General features: G+C 47.5%; 1 protein-coding gene across 2 annotated transcripts in view; it reads right to left on the bottom strand.

The window, feature by feature from the left end:
* Window positions 1-381: 381 nt before the first annotated feature.
* LOC141257359 (uncharacterized) overlaps window positions 382-16,177 on the bottom strand; it is a 36,672-nt gene continuing 20,876 nt past the window's right edge. For both annotated transcript variants that reach the window (XR_012318054.1, XM_073671836.1), the window contains exon 2: window positions 382-1,373. The gene's annotated coding sequence lies outside the window, so the exon portion shown is untranslated. The remainder of the gene's footprint in view (window positions 1,374-16,177) is intronic.

The raw sequence follows: 16,177 nt of genomic DNA, 5'->3' as shown, positions 1-16,177 counted from the left end.
TGTGTCCCCTGGACCAGGGGCCTGTAAACCTCCCATACCAGCGAGCCATCCTGATTAATAGGTCCGGCGTGACATCATCATTGTGACGTGATGAATCCATAAGATGGTGCTGGACCTACTAGCCAGAAAAGGAGCCAGGGATGCGGGCAGGGGGGAGAAGGTTTGCAGAATTGCAGGGCTTCTTTGGTCCACGGTCCTGCAAACTGTTTTGCTCAACTCTAGTAATAAGCAAGAACTGATACTTGCTAGACAGCAAGCAGAGATGTTGACAATGATGAGGAATTGACGCACAAAGCAGATTAAAAAGTTGCAGAAGTTTTCATTTTTTATGATCAAATGTACATGTGAAGGAGCCATTGCTGCAGCCTCATTAGTGGAGGCCGGTGAGATCCTTGAGGCGCTCTGTGCCTCGTGTCTCACAGATAGTAATCAGGGTCACGTCTTCACATTGCTGGGCTCAAGTGACTACTGTGTTGGTTGTTTTTACTATGTCCGGACAAGAAATGTAGAAGTGTTCTCTGCTCGGTTCTGGCCGACATCCCAGCAAGAGGCGTAAACACCACTTGTTTGGACAAGAACTATAAAATGTCACTTACTCGACCTTGTGGGTGTGAGGGAAAGTTTTCCTGAATTCCAAATGTCTGATTATTACTCTGAAAAAGTAGCACATTAGAACCTTTGTTGGGGGTCTCCCCAAATAGGGGCAGACAAAGTCCTTATCCTCTCAGTGTACCCCCTTTTCTTTTCCCTGTTCTCGGGTCTGTATTCTGGTTGCAGTGGTAACATTACATTGACAGTGTGCTTCACCGCTGCAGCCAATCACTCAGCTTGGTGGCCAGTGCTATCTACATCAGCAGATCCGGTCACTGGAAATGTGAGCTGTCGACGTGATGTCACTGCTGCCGCCAATCACTGAGACTAGGGCAGCAGCAGAGAACCAGCGCTGGACCTGTGAAAGGCGAGCACCCGCTCTGTTTGATATCTTTAATATATAAAAGCACTTGGGGTCCTGTTACACACCTGTCCTGCGTATCCCGTGCTCTGCTTCCTTCCCCTGGGTCTGCTGCCCTCTGTTGTGCTCCACGTTGGGTTTTGCAGGTCTATGTCATCATCTCCCCAGACCTATTTAAGGCTCCTTGGTGCACACACCTGTGTCTTGGGATTGAGACTCCGGTGTTCCTTGTTTGGGACACTCCATGATCTGTACTACTGTGTTTCAACTCCCACTCATCCATGCTGGGTTCCCCTCCATCTGTCCGTCTGCTCCTGAGTTTCCAGTTAGTCCCCACGATTCCATGTGTCCTCTGTAAGCTTCACCAACATCTGTGGTCCGTCTGCCCACCCGGACCGGCGGCTTAGCGGATCCACCTCACCTGTTGAGCAATTACAGGTCCACTTTTATTAAGATGGAAAGCTCTTTTAATCAACTAATCTGCAGTAATTATCTAACCTTGTAAAACTCACAAAGAAATTGTTCCACCTTTTATGCCCCCCCAAAGTAACCCCGTCATCCTACAAGAGTGGGGCAGACAGTCAGCAACTCATATATTCATGACCAGGGCTCAGGGCCAACATCGTGGGCATGAGCCCCAGACGGCGGTGCTAATAACACCCTGGTCACCACTATGGGGATTATGAGGTTTAATGAGTGACTTAGTGAGCTCCCTCTTGTGGTGGCTGCAGGAATACAGAAATGTATAATTTTAAGAGGTTTTCCAGATATAATTTTTTTATGAGTTGTTCACCTACTGTTGCTCAAGTGCTGCCTCTCTGCTGCTTCTCCGGTCTTTGTTGACAGGCTGCAGTGGTGATATCACGACTACAGCTCATATGACCGCTGCCCCTAATCACTTGGCTTAGCAATAACCGTTGAGCCCAGTGATTGGTTGCAGTGATTAAGGGCACAGTAGTCGTGATGTCACCACTGCAGCTTGTCAATGAAGATGGGAACAGTGGTGGAAAGGCAGCAGTGTATCACCAACGATCTAGCGCTGTTCACACCACTAATAAACATAGATCTCTCACTTCCCTGGACTTCAGGCTCCTAGCTCTCACATACGCTGATACATTGTAACAAACCCCAGCTGTGTGAGCAAAACCGGTCTCAAAATGTAGACAGCAAGCAGAGATCTTGAAAATAGCAGAGAACTTTTCATTTTAAAAACTTAAAAATGATATTATATATCATCACGGCAGAGACGTAAAGTAAACGAGACAATCCTAATCATTCTGGAAGTAAACAGACGTGTGCGATGATGTAAGAAGTCGCCAACTGTCCGATATTCTACGTCTTATGCAACTCTGCTCATACGTCAGCTAAAAAGCAAGAAGAAAACAATCTGCCTGGCAATAAGATTCCCGCCATCCGACTCACTCATCCCCTCCAAATTTTCATGACTTTTCTTCTTTATTTTAGTATCAGAATTTATTTAACCCCCTCAGACCTGGTACGTGGTAAGGTCAAGCCTTCATTAACGGCTCAGCACTTTGGAGAAGGGAAATTCTGAAAAGTGGAGAAGGGCTAAAAAGAGCAAAAATCAGGGAGTATAATGTATATAAATAAAGAAGATGGGGGAGGGGAATGGACAGAAAAGGCCAGGTTTTACTTCTCTGCTCCTTGTTTCTCAATTGTACTAAATGAGAAAAGTGAAATTCTGAGGAACACGGTGCACAGGCCGAGGTTTATAAAGAACGCCCAAATCCAGACAAGAAGCAGCATGAAAGCCATGAATGTAGAGGAAGCTCTGAGAAATGGGGGGACATTCTACAGACTGGGCTGTAATCCAGAATTATAGGGGAGGCAGACACACCAGCATAGCTCAGATTATTGTATCACTCCCCATACTGCAGTGCAATGAATGTTATACTATATTTCGGTTTAAGAAATGTAACTATTATAATATTGCCCCTAAGTACAAGAATATCACTACTATAATACTGCTCCTATGTACAAGAATATAACTACTATAATACTGCTCCTATGTACAAGAATATAACTACTATAATACTGCTCCTATGTACAAGAATATAACTACTATAATACTGCCCCCTATGTACAAGAATATAACTACTATAATACTGCTCCTACGTACAAGAATATAACTACTATAATACTGCTCCTACGTACAAGAATATAACTACTATAATACTGCTCCTATGTACAAGAATATAACTACTATAATACTGCCCCCTATGTACAAGAATATACCTACTATAATACTGCCCCCTATGTACAAGAATATAACTACTATCCTACTGCTCCTATGTACAAGAATATAACTACTATAATACTGCTCCTATGTACAAGAATATAACTACTATAATACCGCTCCTATGTACAAGAATATAACTACTATAATACTGCCCCTATTGCCCCTATGTACAAGAATATAACTACTATAATACTGTCCCTATGTACAAGAATATAACTACTATAATACTGTCCCTATGTACAAGAATATAACTACTATAATACTGCCCCCTATGTACAAGAATATAACTACTATAATACTGCTCCTATGTACAAGAATATAACTACTATAATACTGCTCCCTATGTACCAGAATATTACTATTATACTGCTCCTATGTACAAGAATATAACTACTATAATACTGCTCCTATGTACAAGAATATAACTACTATAATACTGCTCCTATGTACAAGAATATAACTACTATAATACTGCTCCCTATGTACAAGAATATAACTACTATAATACTGCTCCCTATGTACCAGAATATTACTATTATACTGCTCCTATGTACAAGAATATAACTACTATAATACTGCTCCTATGTACAAGTGTAACGGGTCTGGGAGGCGGAACCTCTGGGCTACAATACAAGGGGGCGGTCCTTGTAAGGGAGCGGGTGGCGACCAGGCAGGCAGTCACAGGAGGTGACCTGGACAGTCTCTGAGTGAACGGGACAGTCTCTGAGTGAACGGGACAGTCTCTGAGAGAACGGGGCTGGAGGTCACGGCAAGTGACCGGGGCAGTCTCTAGGAATAGGGTTGGTACGACCTGTGGCGGCTGAAGATAGACGAGAGCTCCCAGGTGAGCAGGCGAGAGTCTCTGGATGAACGGGTGGTCACAGCATGTGACGGCGGAGCCTCCAGGAAGACCAGCGGACAGGCGACAGATGAGCGCTCCCAGGTGAGCGGGCAGAAGTCTCTGGACAGGCGGGTGGTCACAGCACGTGACGGCAGAGCCTCCGGGTAGGCAAACAGACAGGTAGCAGATGAGCGCTCCCAGGTGAGCGGGCAGGAGTCACTGGACAGGCAGGTGGTCACAGCACGTGACGGCGGAGCCTCCAGGTAGGCTAGCAGGCAGATAGCAGATGTGCGGTCCCAGGTGAGCGGGCAAGCTGGTCCATAGACAGACTGACAGGAGTTGGTAGGCAGACCGTCGGACCTCAAGCAGGCAGGCAGGTAGCTGATGTGCGCTCCCAGGTGAGCGGGCGAGAGTCTCTGGAAAAGCTGGTGGTCACAGCACGTGACAGCGGAGCCTCCGGGCAGGCAAGCAGGCAGGTAGCGGAGAAGCGCTCCCAGGTGAGCGGGCAGGCTGGTCCTTAGACAGACTGACAGGAGTAGTAAGGCAGACCGTCGGACCTCAGACTAGCAGACAGGTAGCAAGTAATCAGGCAGGAATCTGACAGGTAACTGGCAGGTAACTGGCAACGGGACCTGAGGGCTGAAGCACAGGTGAGACACAGGTGCAAACAACATTGCTCGGGCACCTCCATTTTGGAGGAGGTGCCTTATATATGATGAAGTCCTCCGGCCATTGGCCGGGGACTCCTTAGGACGACGCGCGCGGCCCCTTTAAGAGGAGGGGAGCGTGCGCGCGCGCGCCCTAAGCACAGGGGCCGGGAAGGAGCGCGCGCTGAGAGCAGAGCGGGAGGAGGACGCCGGGAAGGAGCGCGCGCTGACAGCAGAGCGGGAGAGGGACGCCGGGCACGGGGCAGAGCGGTGAGGGGAGCAGCGTCCCTGCCTAGCAGAGGGCAGGGACGCCGGCACTACAGTACCCCCCCCTTTAGGCCCCCCCTTTTTTAGGCCAGACAGAAATTTAGCTAGGATGAGAGGGGCATGGATGTTCTCCCGGGGCTCCCACGTTCTCTCCTCAGGACCAAACCCCTTCCAATCTACCAGAAAAAAGGTCTTTCCTCTTACCCTTTTGGTGGCAAGAATGTTCTCTACCTCAAACTCGTCCTCAGCGGAAACCGGAGCAGGAGGCGTACCTGTAGACTTGGAAAAAGAGTTAAGTACCACAGGTTTGAGGAGAGATACATGGAAGGAGTTAGGGATCCGTAAGTTGGCCGGGAGTTTCAATTTATAGGCCACCGGGTTGATCTGACTGGTGACCTCCAGAGGTCCGATGAACCGAGGCCCTAACTTGTAAGAAGGTATCTTGAGTCGAACATATTTAGATGAGAGCCAGACCTTATCTCCTGGACGAAATTGAGGAGGATCCAGGCGTTTTTTGTCAGCGTGTCTTTTCATCCGTTCGGACGACTGAAGGAGTGCGGATCGGGTACTCTCCCAAATGGAGGAAAATTTGCTAACGAGAGATTCCGCAGCCGGGTTGTCCACCGAGGTGGAGACAGGAAAAGGAATCCGAGGATGCTGACCAAAGACTACAAAAAACGGGGATTTGGAGGAGGATTCGCTCTCGTGATTATTGTAAGAGAACTCGGCCCATGGTAGGAGATCCACCCAGTCAGAATGGTGGGCATTAACGAAGTGCCGGAGGTAACTGGTCAGGTTCTGATTGATCCGCTCCACTTGACCATTGGACTGTGGGTGGTAAGCGGAAGAGAAGTCCAGGGTGACGTCTAGTAGTTTACAAGTGGCTCTCCAGAAGCGTGAGGTGAACTGTACCCCACGATCCGACACGATGTGGAGGGGCAGGCCATGAAGACGGAAGATGTGACGAATAAAGTCTCTAGCTAGCTCGGGTGCAGACGGGAGGCCTGGTAGGGGAACGAAATGAGCCATCTTGGAGAAGCGGTCAGCGACCACCCAAATGACCGTACAACCGGCAGAGAGTGGGAGGTCAGTTATGAAGTCCATTGCAATATGCTGCCAGGGGGCAGCAGGTACTGGGAGCGGAAGGAGGCGACCGGCTGGCAGATGTCTCGGAACCTTGTTGCGGGCGCAGGACACACAGGCAGAAACAAAGTCTATTACATCCTTGTGCAGGGTAGGCCACCAGTAGTGACGGGAAATAAGCTGGAGGGTCTTCTTCTGACCAGCGTGGCCAGCCAGTTTAGACGAGTGACCCCAGTGAAGGATCTTCTCCCGATCAGGTACTGATACGAACGTCTTTCCGGGAGGGAGACGATTTAGACTCACGGGAGCCACCTGCATTACTCTGGCGGGATCGATGATGTGTTTCGGATCTTCCTCGAGATCAGATACCAGAAAGGATCGAGACAAGGCGTCCGCCTTGACGTTTTTGTCAGCCGGGCGAAAATGAAGGACAAAATCAAAATGAGCAAAAAACAAGGACCACCGGGCTTGGCGCGGGTTAAGTCTCTGGGCATGCTGGAGGTAAGCCAAGTTCTTGTGGTCAGTGTAAATTATTACCGGGTGAAGAGCCCCCTCAAGCAGGTAACGCCACTCCTCCAATGCCAGTTTGATGGCCAATAACTCTCGATCTCCTATGGAATAATTGCGCTCTGAGGAGGAGAAGAGTTTAGAGAAGAAGCCGCAAGTTACCATCCTCCCGGAAGAAGATTTTTGAGTAAGTACCGCTCCAGCTCCAGAGGAGGAGGCGTCCACTTCCAGGAAGAACTGCTTGTTGCCGTCCGGGCGATGCAGCACCGGGGCGGAAGAGAAGGCCTGTTTTAAGGAAAGAAAGGCTTCTTCTGCTTCGGGCGGCCACTGTTTGGGATTAGTACCCTTACGGGTGAGCGCGGAAATTGGGGCAGTCCGGGAAGAGAAGTGTGGTATGAAGAGGCGGTAGTAGTTGGCGAAGCCCAGGAACCGCTGAATGGCTTTCAACCCCTCCGGTCGGGGCCATTTCTCGATGGCAGACAGTTTCTCTGGATCCATTCGTAGGCCGGTCTGAGAAATAATGTAGCCCAAAAACGGAAGCGAGGTCTGCTCAAAGAGGCACTTCTCGTATTTAGCGAAGAGGTGATTCTGCCTGAGCCTGAGCAGGACCTGACGAACGTCCCTCCGGTGAGTCTGGAGATCCGGAGAGAAGACCAAGATGTCGTCCAGGTACACCACTACGCAGGAGTAGAGAAGGTCCCGGAAGATGTCATTGACCAACTCTTGAAAGACGGCAGGAGCGTTACAGAGACCAAAGGGCATTACCAGGTATTCATAGTGGCCGTCCCGGGTGTTGAATGCCGTCTTCCATTCATCCCCCTGACGGATACGAACCAGGTTGTACGCCCCACGGAGGTCTAGTTTGGTGAAGATTCTAGCCCCCCTCAGACGATCAAATAATTCTGGAATGAGCGGAAGGGGGTACTTATTCTTCACCGTGATCTGGTTTAGGCCTCTATAGTCTATACAGGGACGGAGAGAGCCGTCCTTCTTTTTGACGAAAAAGAAGCCTGCTCCCGCCGGGGAGGTAGATTTCCGGATGAATCCCCTGGCCAGATTCTCCTCAATATATTCGGACATCGACCGGGTCTCAGCAGCGGATAAAGGATAAATACGCCCACGGGGAGGAGTAGTACCGGGTAACAGGTCGATGGGAAGGTCGTATGGTCTATGAGGGGGTAATGTCTCTGCCTCCTTTTTATTAAAGACATCAGCATAAGACCAATAAGGAATCGGAAGTCCAGGTAGATTAGCTGGGGTAGGAGAGGGACGGACGGGATGGACGGGAACCAGGCAGGTCTTATGACAGTCTTGTCCCCAGCGAAGGACTTCTCCGGTTTGCCAGTCAAGCACGGGTGCATGTTTCTGGAGCCAAGGCAGACCTAGCAAGAGGGCGTGAGAGAGTCCAGGCAGAACATGAAAGGAGATACTTTCAGAATGCAGCATTCCCACCTGCAGAGTAATGGATTCGGTGATGAGTTGGATGGGGCGTGGTAAGAGCCCCCCATCCACGGCAGCCACAGACAAGGGTACAGCCAGAGGTTTGGTGGGGATGCGGTATTTCTCTACCAGGGACTGTGAAATAAGATTCCCGGCTGCTCCAGAGTCCAGTTGGGCTAGTTCGAAATAACGGTTCTCCCCGTAGACGATTGAAACTGACAACAGCAGGGATGGAGAGGATTTATTCTTGTCTAGGTGGACCTCTCTGAGCGAACCTAGACACAGGCGTTTCCCGACCTCTCCGGGCAGGCACGGATCCGGTGCTCCTTACTGCCACAGTAGAAGCAGGTCCCCTCGGCACGGCGTAAGTCCTGACGGGTCTTGACCATCTTGGTCTGGTCGACCTGCATAGGCTCAGGAGGGTGTACCTGGTTAGAGACAGAAGGAGTGACGGGTTTCTGAAAAGTAGGAGCTAGACGTAGTAACCTCCTCTCACGGGTGACCTCTCTGGCACGCTCCTGGAACCGTAGGTCAATCCGGGTGGCAAGAGTTATTAAGTCATCGAGAGTGGTAGGAATGTCCCGACCGGCAAGTTCATCTTTAATACGGCCGGACAGACCCTCCCAGAAGACGGAAACCAGAGCGTCGTTATCCCAGGCCAGCTCCGAGGCAAGGGTACGGAACCGTATGGCATATTGGCCCACGGTGAGGCTTTCCTGACGGAGGCGTAGCAATGATGATGCGGATGAGGTCTTCCGTCCGGGTTCGTCGAAGACTTTCCGGAAAGCCGTGAGAAAAGCAGGCAAGTTGGACACCAGGGGGTCTCCTCTCTCCCATAGAGGATTTAGCCAGGCCAGAGCCTCCCCGGTGAGATGGGACATGATGAATGCAATTTTGGCTCGGTCGGAGTTAAACTGGTGGGACAATAGTTCAAAGTGCAGGGTGCACTGATTTATGAAGCCCCGAGCCTGGACGGAGTCGCCTCCGAAGCGAGGAGGTGCAGAAAGCCGGGGTCCGGGGTAGGATACCATGGTATTAGTGGGCAGCGGAGCTGCCGGATTGCGAGACATGGCACTGGCGGAGGTTGTCGGTGGAGCAGTCAGAGTATCCAGGCGAGTATTGACATTCCGCAGGTGACCCAAGATGGACTCCTGTTGGGACCTTTGACGGGACAGTTCATGACACAGGTCCGAGAGCGAGGGAGCTTGGGTGCCACCGGGTTCCATGGCCCGAGCAAACTGTAACGGGTCTGGGAGGCGGAACCTCTGGGCTACAATACAAGGGGGCGGTCCTTGTAAGGGAGCGGGTGGCGACCAGGCAGGCAGTCACAGGAGGTGACCTGGACAGTCTCTGAGTGAACGGGACAGTCTCTGAGTGAACGGGACAGTCTCTGAGAGAACAGGGCTGGAGGTCACGGCAAGTGACCGGGGCAGTCTCTAGGTATGGGGTTGGTACGACCTGTGGCGGCTGAAGATAGACGAGAGCTCCCAGGTGAGCAGGCGAGAGTCTCTGGATGAACGGGTGGTCACAGCATGTGACGGCGGAGCCTCCAGGAAGACCAGCGGACAGGCGACAAATGAGCGCTCCCAGGTGAGCGGGCAGAAGTCTCTGGACAGGCGGGTGGTCGCAGCACGTGACGGCAGAGCCTCCGGGTAGGCAAACAGACAGGTAGCAGATGAGCGCTCCCAGGTGAGCGGGCAGGAGTCACTGGACAGGCAGGTGGTCACAGCACGTGACGGCGGAGCCTCCAGGTAGGCTAGCAGGCAGATAGCAGATGTGCGGTCCCAGGTGAGCGGGCAAGCTGGTCCATAGACAGACTGACAGGAGTTGGTAGGCAGACCGTCGGACCTCAGGCAGGCAGGCAGGTAGCTGATGTGCGCTCCCAGGTGAGCGGGCGAGAGTCTCTGGAAAAGCTGGTGGTCACAGCACGTGACAGCGGAGCCTCCGGGCAGGCAAGCAGGCAGGTAGCGGAGAAGCGCTCCCAGGTGAGCGGGCAGGCTGGTCCTTAGACAGACTGACAGGAGTAGTAAGGCAGACCGTCGGACCTCAGACTAGCAGACAGGTAGCAAGTAATCAGGCAGGAATCTGACAGGTAACTGGCAGGTAACTGGCAACGGGACCTGAGGGCTGAAGCACAGGTGAGACACAGGTGCAAACAACATTGCTCGGGCACCTCCATTTTGGAGGAGGTGCCTTATATATGATGAAGTCCTCCGGCCATTGGCCGGGGACTCCTTAGGACGACGCGCGCGGCCCCTTTAAGAGGAGGGGAGCGCGCGCGCGCGCGCCCCTAGCACAGGGGCCGGGAAGGAGCGCGCGCTGAGAGCAGAGCGGGAGGAGGACGCCGGGAAGGAGCGCGCGCTGACAGCAGAGCGGGAGAGGGACGCCGGGCACGGGGCAGAGCGGTGAGGGGAGCAGCGTCCCTGCCTAGCAGAGGGCAGGGACGCCGGCACTACAACAAGAATATAACTACTATAATACTGCTCCCTATGTACCAGAATATTACTATTATACTGCTCCTATGTACAAGAATATAACTACTATAATACTGCTCCTATGTACAAGAATATAACTACTATAATACTGCTCCTATGTACAAGAATATAACTACTATAATACTGCTCCCTATGTACCAGAATATTGCTATTATACTGCCCCTATGTACAAGAATATAGCTATTATAATACTGCTCCTATGTACAAGAATATACCTACTATAATACTTCTCCTATGTACAAGAATATAACTACTTTAATACTGCCCCCTATGTACAAGAATATAACTACTATAATACTGCTCCCTATGTACCAGAATATTACTATTATACTGCTCCTATGTACAAGAATATAACTACTATAATACTGATCCTATATATAAGAATATAACTATTATAATACTGCTCCTATGTACAAGAATATAACTACTATAATACTGCCCATATGTACAAGAATATAACTACTATAATACTGCTCCTATATACAAGAATATAACTATTATAATACTGCTCCTATGTACAAGAATATACCTACTATAATACTTCTCCTATGCACAAGAATATAACTACTTTAATACTGCCCCCTATGTACAAGAATATAACTACTATAATACTGCTCCTATGTACAAGAATATAACTACTTTAATACTGCCCCCTATGTACAAGAATATAACTACTATAATACTGCTCCTATGTACAAGAATATAACTACTTTAATACTGCCCCCTATGTACAAGAATATAACTACTATAATACTGCTCCTATGTACAAGAATATAACTACTATAATACTGCCCTCTATGTACAAGAATAGAACTACTATAATACTGGTCCTATATATAAGAATATAACTATTATAATACTGCTCCTACGTACAAGAATATAACTGCTATAATACTACCCATATGTACAAGAATATAACTACCATAATACTGCTCCTATGTACAAGAATATAACTATTATAAAACTGCTCCTATGTACAAGAATATACCTACTATAGTACTTCTCCTATGTACAAGAATATAACTACTTTAATACTGCCCCCTATGTACAAGAATATAACTACTATAATACTGCTCCTATGTACAAGAATATAACTACTATAATACTGCCCCTATGTACAAGAATATAACTACTATAATACTGCCCCTATGTACAAGAATATAACTACTATAATACTGCTCCTATGTACAAGAATATAGCTACTACAATACTGCTCCTATATATGAGAATATAACTACTATAATACTGCTCTTATGTACAAGAATATAACTACTATAATACTGCTCGTGTGTACAAGAATATAACTACTATAATACTGCTGCTATGTACAAGAATATAACTACTATAATACTGCCCCTATGTACCAGAATATAACTACTATAATACTGCTCCTATATACAAGAATATAACTACTATAATACTGCTCCTATGTACCAGAATATAACTACTTTAATACTGCCCACTATGTACAAGAATATAACTACTATAATACTGCTCCTATGTACAAGAATATAACTACTTTAATACTGCCCCCTATGTACAAGAATATAACTACTATAATACTGCTCCTATGTACAAGAATATAACTACTATAATACTGCCCCTATGTTCAAGAATATAACTACTATAATACTGCCCTCTATGTACAAGAATATAACTACTATAATACTGCTCCTATATATAAGAATATAACTAGTCTAATACTGGTCCTATGTACAAGAATATAACTACTATAATACTGCCCATATGTACAAGAATATAACTACTATAATACTGCTCCTATGTACAAGAATATAACTACTATAATACTTCTCCTATGTACAAGAATATAACTACTATAATACTGCTCCTATGTATAAGAATATAACTACTATAATACTGCCCCTATGTACAAGAATATAACTACTATAATACTGCCCCTATGTATAAGAATATAACTACTATAATACTGCCCCTATGTAAAAGAATATAGCTACTATAATACTGCTCCTATGTACAAGAATATAACTACTATAATACTGCTCCCTATGTACAAGAATATAACTACTATAATACTGCTCCTATGTACAAGAATATAACTACTATAATACTGCTCCCTATGTACCAGAATATTGCTATTATACTGCCCCTATGTACAAGAATATAGCTATTATAATACTGCTCCTATGTACAAGAATATACCTACTATAATACTTCTCCTATGTACAAGAATATAACTACTTTAATACTGCCCCCTATGTACAAGAATATAACTACTATAATACTGCTCCTATGTACAAGAATATAACTACTATAATACTGCTCCCTATGTACCAGAATATTACTATTATACTGCTCCTATGTACAAGAATATAACTACTATAATACTGATCCTATATATAAGAATATAACTATTATAATACTGCTCCTATGTACAAGAATATAAAAACTATAATACTGCCCATATGTACAAGAATATAACTACTATAATACTGCTCCTATATACAAGAATATAACTATTATAATACTGCTCCTATGTACAAGAATATACCTACTATAATACTTCTCCTATGCACAAGAATATAACTACTTTAATACTGCCCCCTATGTACAAGAATATAACTACTATAATACTGCTCCTATGTACAAGAATATAACTACTTTAATACTGCCCCCTATGTACAAGAATATAACTACTATAATACTGCTCCTATGTACAAGAATATAACTACTATAATACTGCTCCTATGTACAAGAATATAACTACTATAATACTGCCCTCTATGTACAAGAATATAACTACTATAATACTGCTCCTATATATAAGAATATAATGTCACGCTGTCTCTGTATACTGGAGGTAGGGGGCCTAAGCTGACCCTAAGCTGGGGCCCTGACTAATCCCTCAACCTGGAGGTACTGTTAAAGGTACAGAGGTCCAGGCCGCCAGCGTAACCCCTACCTCCTGAGGATCCCTGCACCTAAGTAATCTAGTCCTGAGAAGGACCCCGATCACAACAAAAGGGGACAAGTAATAATATGCCCACACACAGTACTTAGACGAACGAGACAGTACAAGGGAAAAACCAAAACCACCTTGCATACAAAAACTACACAACTACAACAGAGGGAACACCAACGGGAAAGGAGATAAATGATAAAGCGAGGAAGGGAAAAAACACTCCAAATACACTTATCTCTGAAACTCCAAATACCACGATCCGCTCTGTTAGTCTGCATGAAATGTTTTCACCGACACTTCCCTAACAGACCAGCAGGCATTTGAAGGAGTCTCACTACAGCAGCATTGATTGCAGCTGGGCGAGGCTGGACCTCGTCTAGCACAGAGAGAGAGAGAATTAACTCCCTCACTGCCGAAAAACACAAAGCACCAAAAAGTCAGCTGCGAGAAGTCAGGCTGTGTAATCGTGACGATCTTCGTGGCGACACACCCGTGACAGTACCCCCCCTTCTACGAGGGGCCTCCGGACCCTCAGGGCCAGGTTTATCCGGGTGAGTCGTGTGGAAGGCCCGAACTAATCGGTCTGCGTTAATATCCGACGCAGGAACCCACATCCTCTCCTCAGGACCATACCCTTTCCAATGAACCAGGTACTGAAGGGACCGGCGATTAAAGCGTGAATCGATGACCCAGGACGATATGTAACGACAAAATTAAACCTGGTAAAAAACAATGACCACCTAGCTTGTCTGGGATTCAGACGTTTCGCGGACTCCAGATATAGCAGGTTCTTGTGATCGGTGATGACGGTGACCGGATGGACTGCCCCCTCCAAAAAATGGCGCCACTCCTCAAAAGCTAACTTAATGGCCAAGAGTTCCCTATTGCCGACATTGTAATTCCTCTCAGCGGACGACAATTTTTTAGAGAAAAAGGCGCACGGATGCCACTTACCAGGGGACGAACCTTGTGACAATACTGCTCCCACCCCTACAATGAATGGCTGTGACGCATCAGGTTGAATGAGTATGGGTGCCGAGGCAAAACATTTTTTCAAGGAGGAGAATGCTTGACAAGCCTTGTCAGACCACCTAGAAAAATCCGTCCCCTTTTTAGTCATGTCTGTGAGAGGCTTAACCATGGACGAGAAATTACGAATGAACTTCCGGTAATAATTAGCAAACCCCAGGAAACGTTGTAGTGCCTTAAGATTCTCTGGCCGATCCCACTCAAGAACTGCCCGCACTTTCCCAGGGTCCATACGAAAACCGGACGCTGAAACCAGGAAGCCTAAAAACTGGAGTTCCTGTACGGCGAACACACACTTTTCCCATTTGGCATACAGTTTATTATCCCGCAAGATCTGTAACACCTGCCTAACATGCTCCTGATGAGACACCAGATCCAGCGAGTAAATTAAGATATCATCCAGATATATGACAACAAACTGTCCCACCAGGCGGCGAAAAATGTCATTAACAAAGTGTTGGAACACCGCCGGGGCATTAGTCAGACCGAATGGCATGACAAGGTTCTCATAATGCCCCTCCGGAGTGTTAAACGCCGTCTTCCACTCATCCCCCTCCTTCATCCTAATCAGATTGTACGCCCCCCTGAGATCCAACTTAGAGAACCATTTGGCGCCCACGATCTGATTAAAGAGATCGGGAATAAGTGGGAGCGGATACGGATCTCGGACCGTAATCCGATTAAGTTCACGGAAATCCAGGCAAGGGCGTAGGCCTCCATCTTTCTTCTTAACAAAGAAGAACCCCGCAGCCACCGGTGAAGATGAAGGTCTAATATGCCCCTTAGCCAGACTTTCTGAAATATAATCCTTCATGGCCTGCCTCTCAGGACCAGAAAGGTTATACAACCTAGCTTTAGGTAACTTGGCCTCAGGGAGCAGTTTTACAGAACAGTCATACTCGCGATGAGGAGGTAGTTCCTGACACCCTTTCTCCGAGAATACATCCTCAAAGTCCGCCAGAAATGGAGGTAAGACCCAAGGAGTAACCGCACCGATGACCGTGTTCATGCAGTTTTTATTACAGAATTTACTCCATTGGCTTATCTCTCTGGTTTGCCAATTAATAACCGGGTTATGCTTAGTTAACCAAGGAAGGCCCAACACTATAGGAGTGGGAAGACCCTCCAACACGTAGCAAGACAACAGTTCTTTATGTATCGCCCCCACTTGAAGTTTTACGTCATGCACAGCTTGCAAAAAACTTCCCTGACCGAGAGGCCGGGCATCGATCGAGAATATGGGGATGGGTTTAGCCAACTCACTCAATCGCATACCTTGAACCCGGGCAAACCGAGCATCAACCAGATTAGCCCCGGCCCCACTATCCAGAAGAACAGATATCCTCTCAGTTCTCGTACCCACCACCACCTCCGCCGGTACGAGAAACTGAGACGAACCTAGGGACGAAATACCTACTCCCAGATTGCCGTCCACCACACAACCTGGGATCAACAGTTTTCGACGACTCTTCACTCTGCAAGGGACGGGATGGACACCCCCCAATAAAATGTCCCTTTCTCCCGCAGAATAAACACCTTCCTGTCTTATGGCGCACCACCGGTCCCCTCCCCCGAAATGATGTCCCTCCTAATTGCATAGGCTCCTCTGGACTGACCAGGGGAACCACCATATGAGGGGACCTTGTAGGAGGTGGAGTCATCACAGGGGGTAGAGTTATCCCGCACCTCTCCCGAAGCCGTCTGTCAACGCGAAT

Source organism: Phyllobates terribilis, unplaced genomic scaffold (genome assembly GCF_046119375.1).
Source record: "Phyllobates terribilis strain yellow unplaced genomic scaffold, ASM4611937v1 Scaffold_3__8_contigs__length_932513732, whole genome shotgun sequence".
NCBI classification, from domain to species: Eukaryota; Metazoa; Chordata; class Amphibia; order Anura; family Dendrobatidae; genus Phyllobates; species Phyllobates terribilis.
The sequence above is the reverse complement of the archived record's forward strand: the minus strand, read 5'-3'. Positions and strand labels throughout refer to the sequence as shown.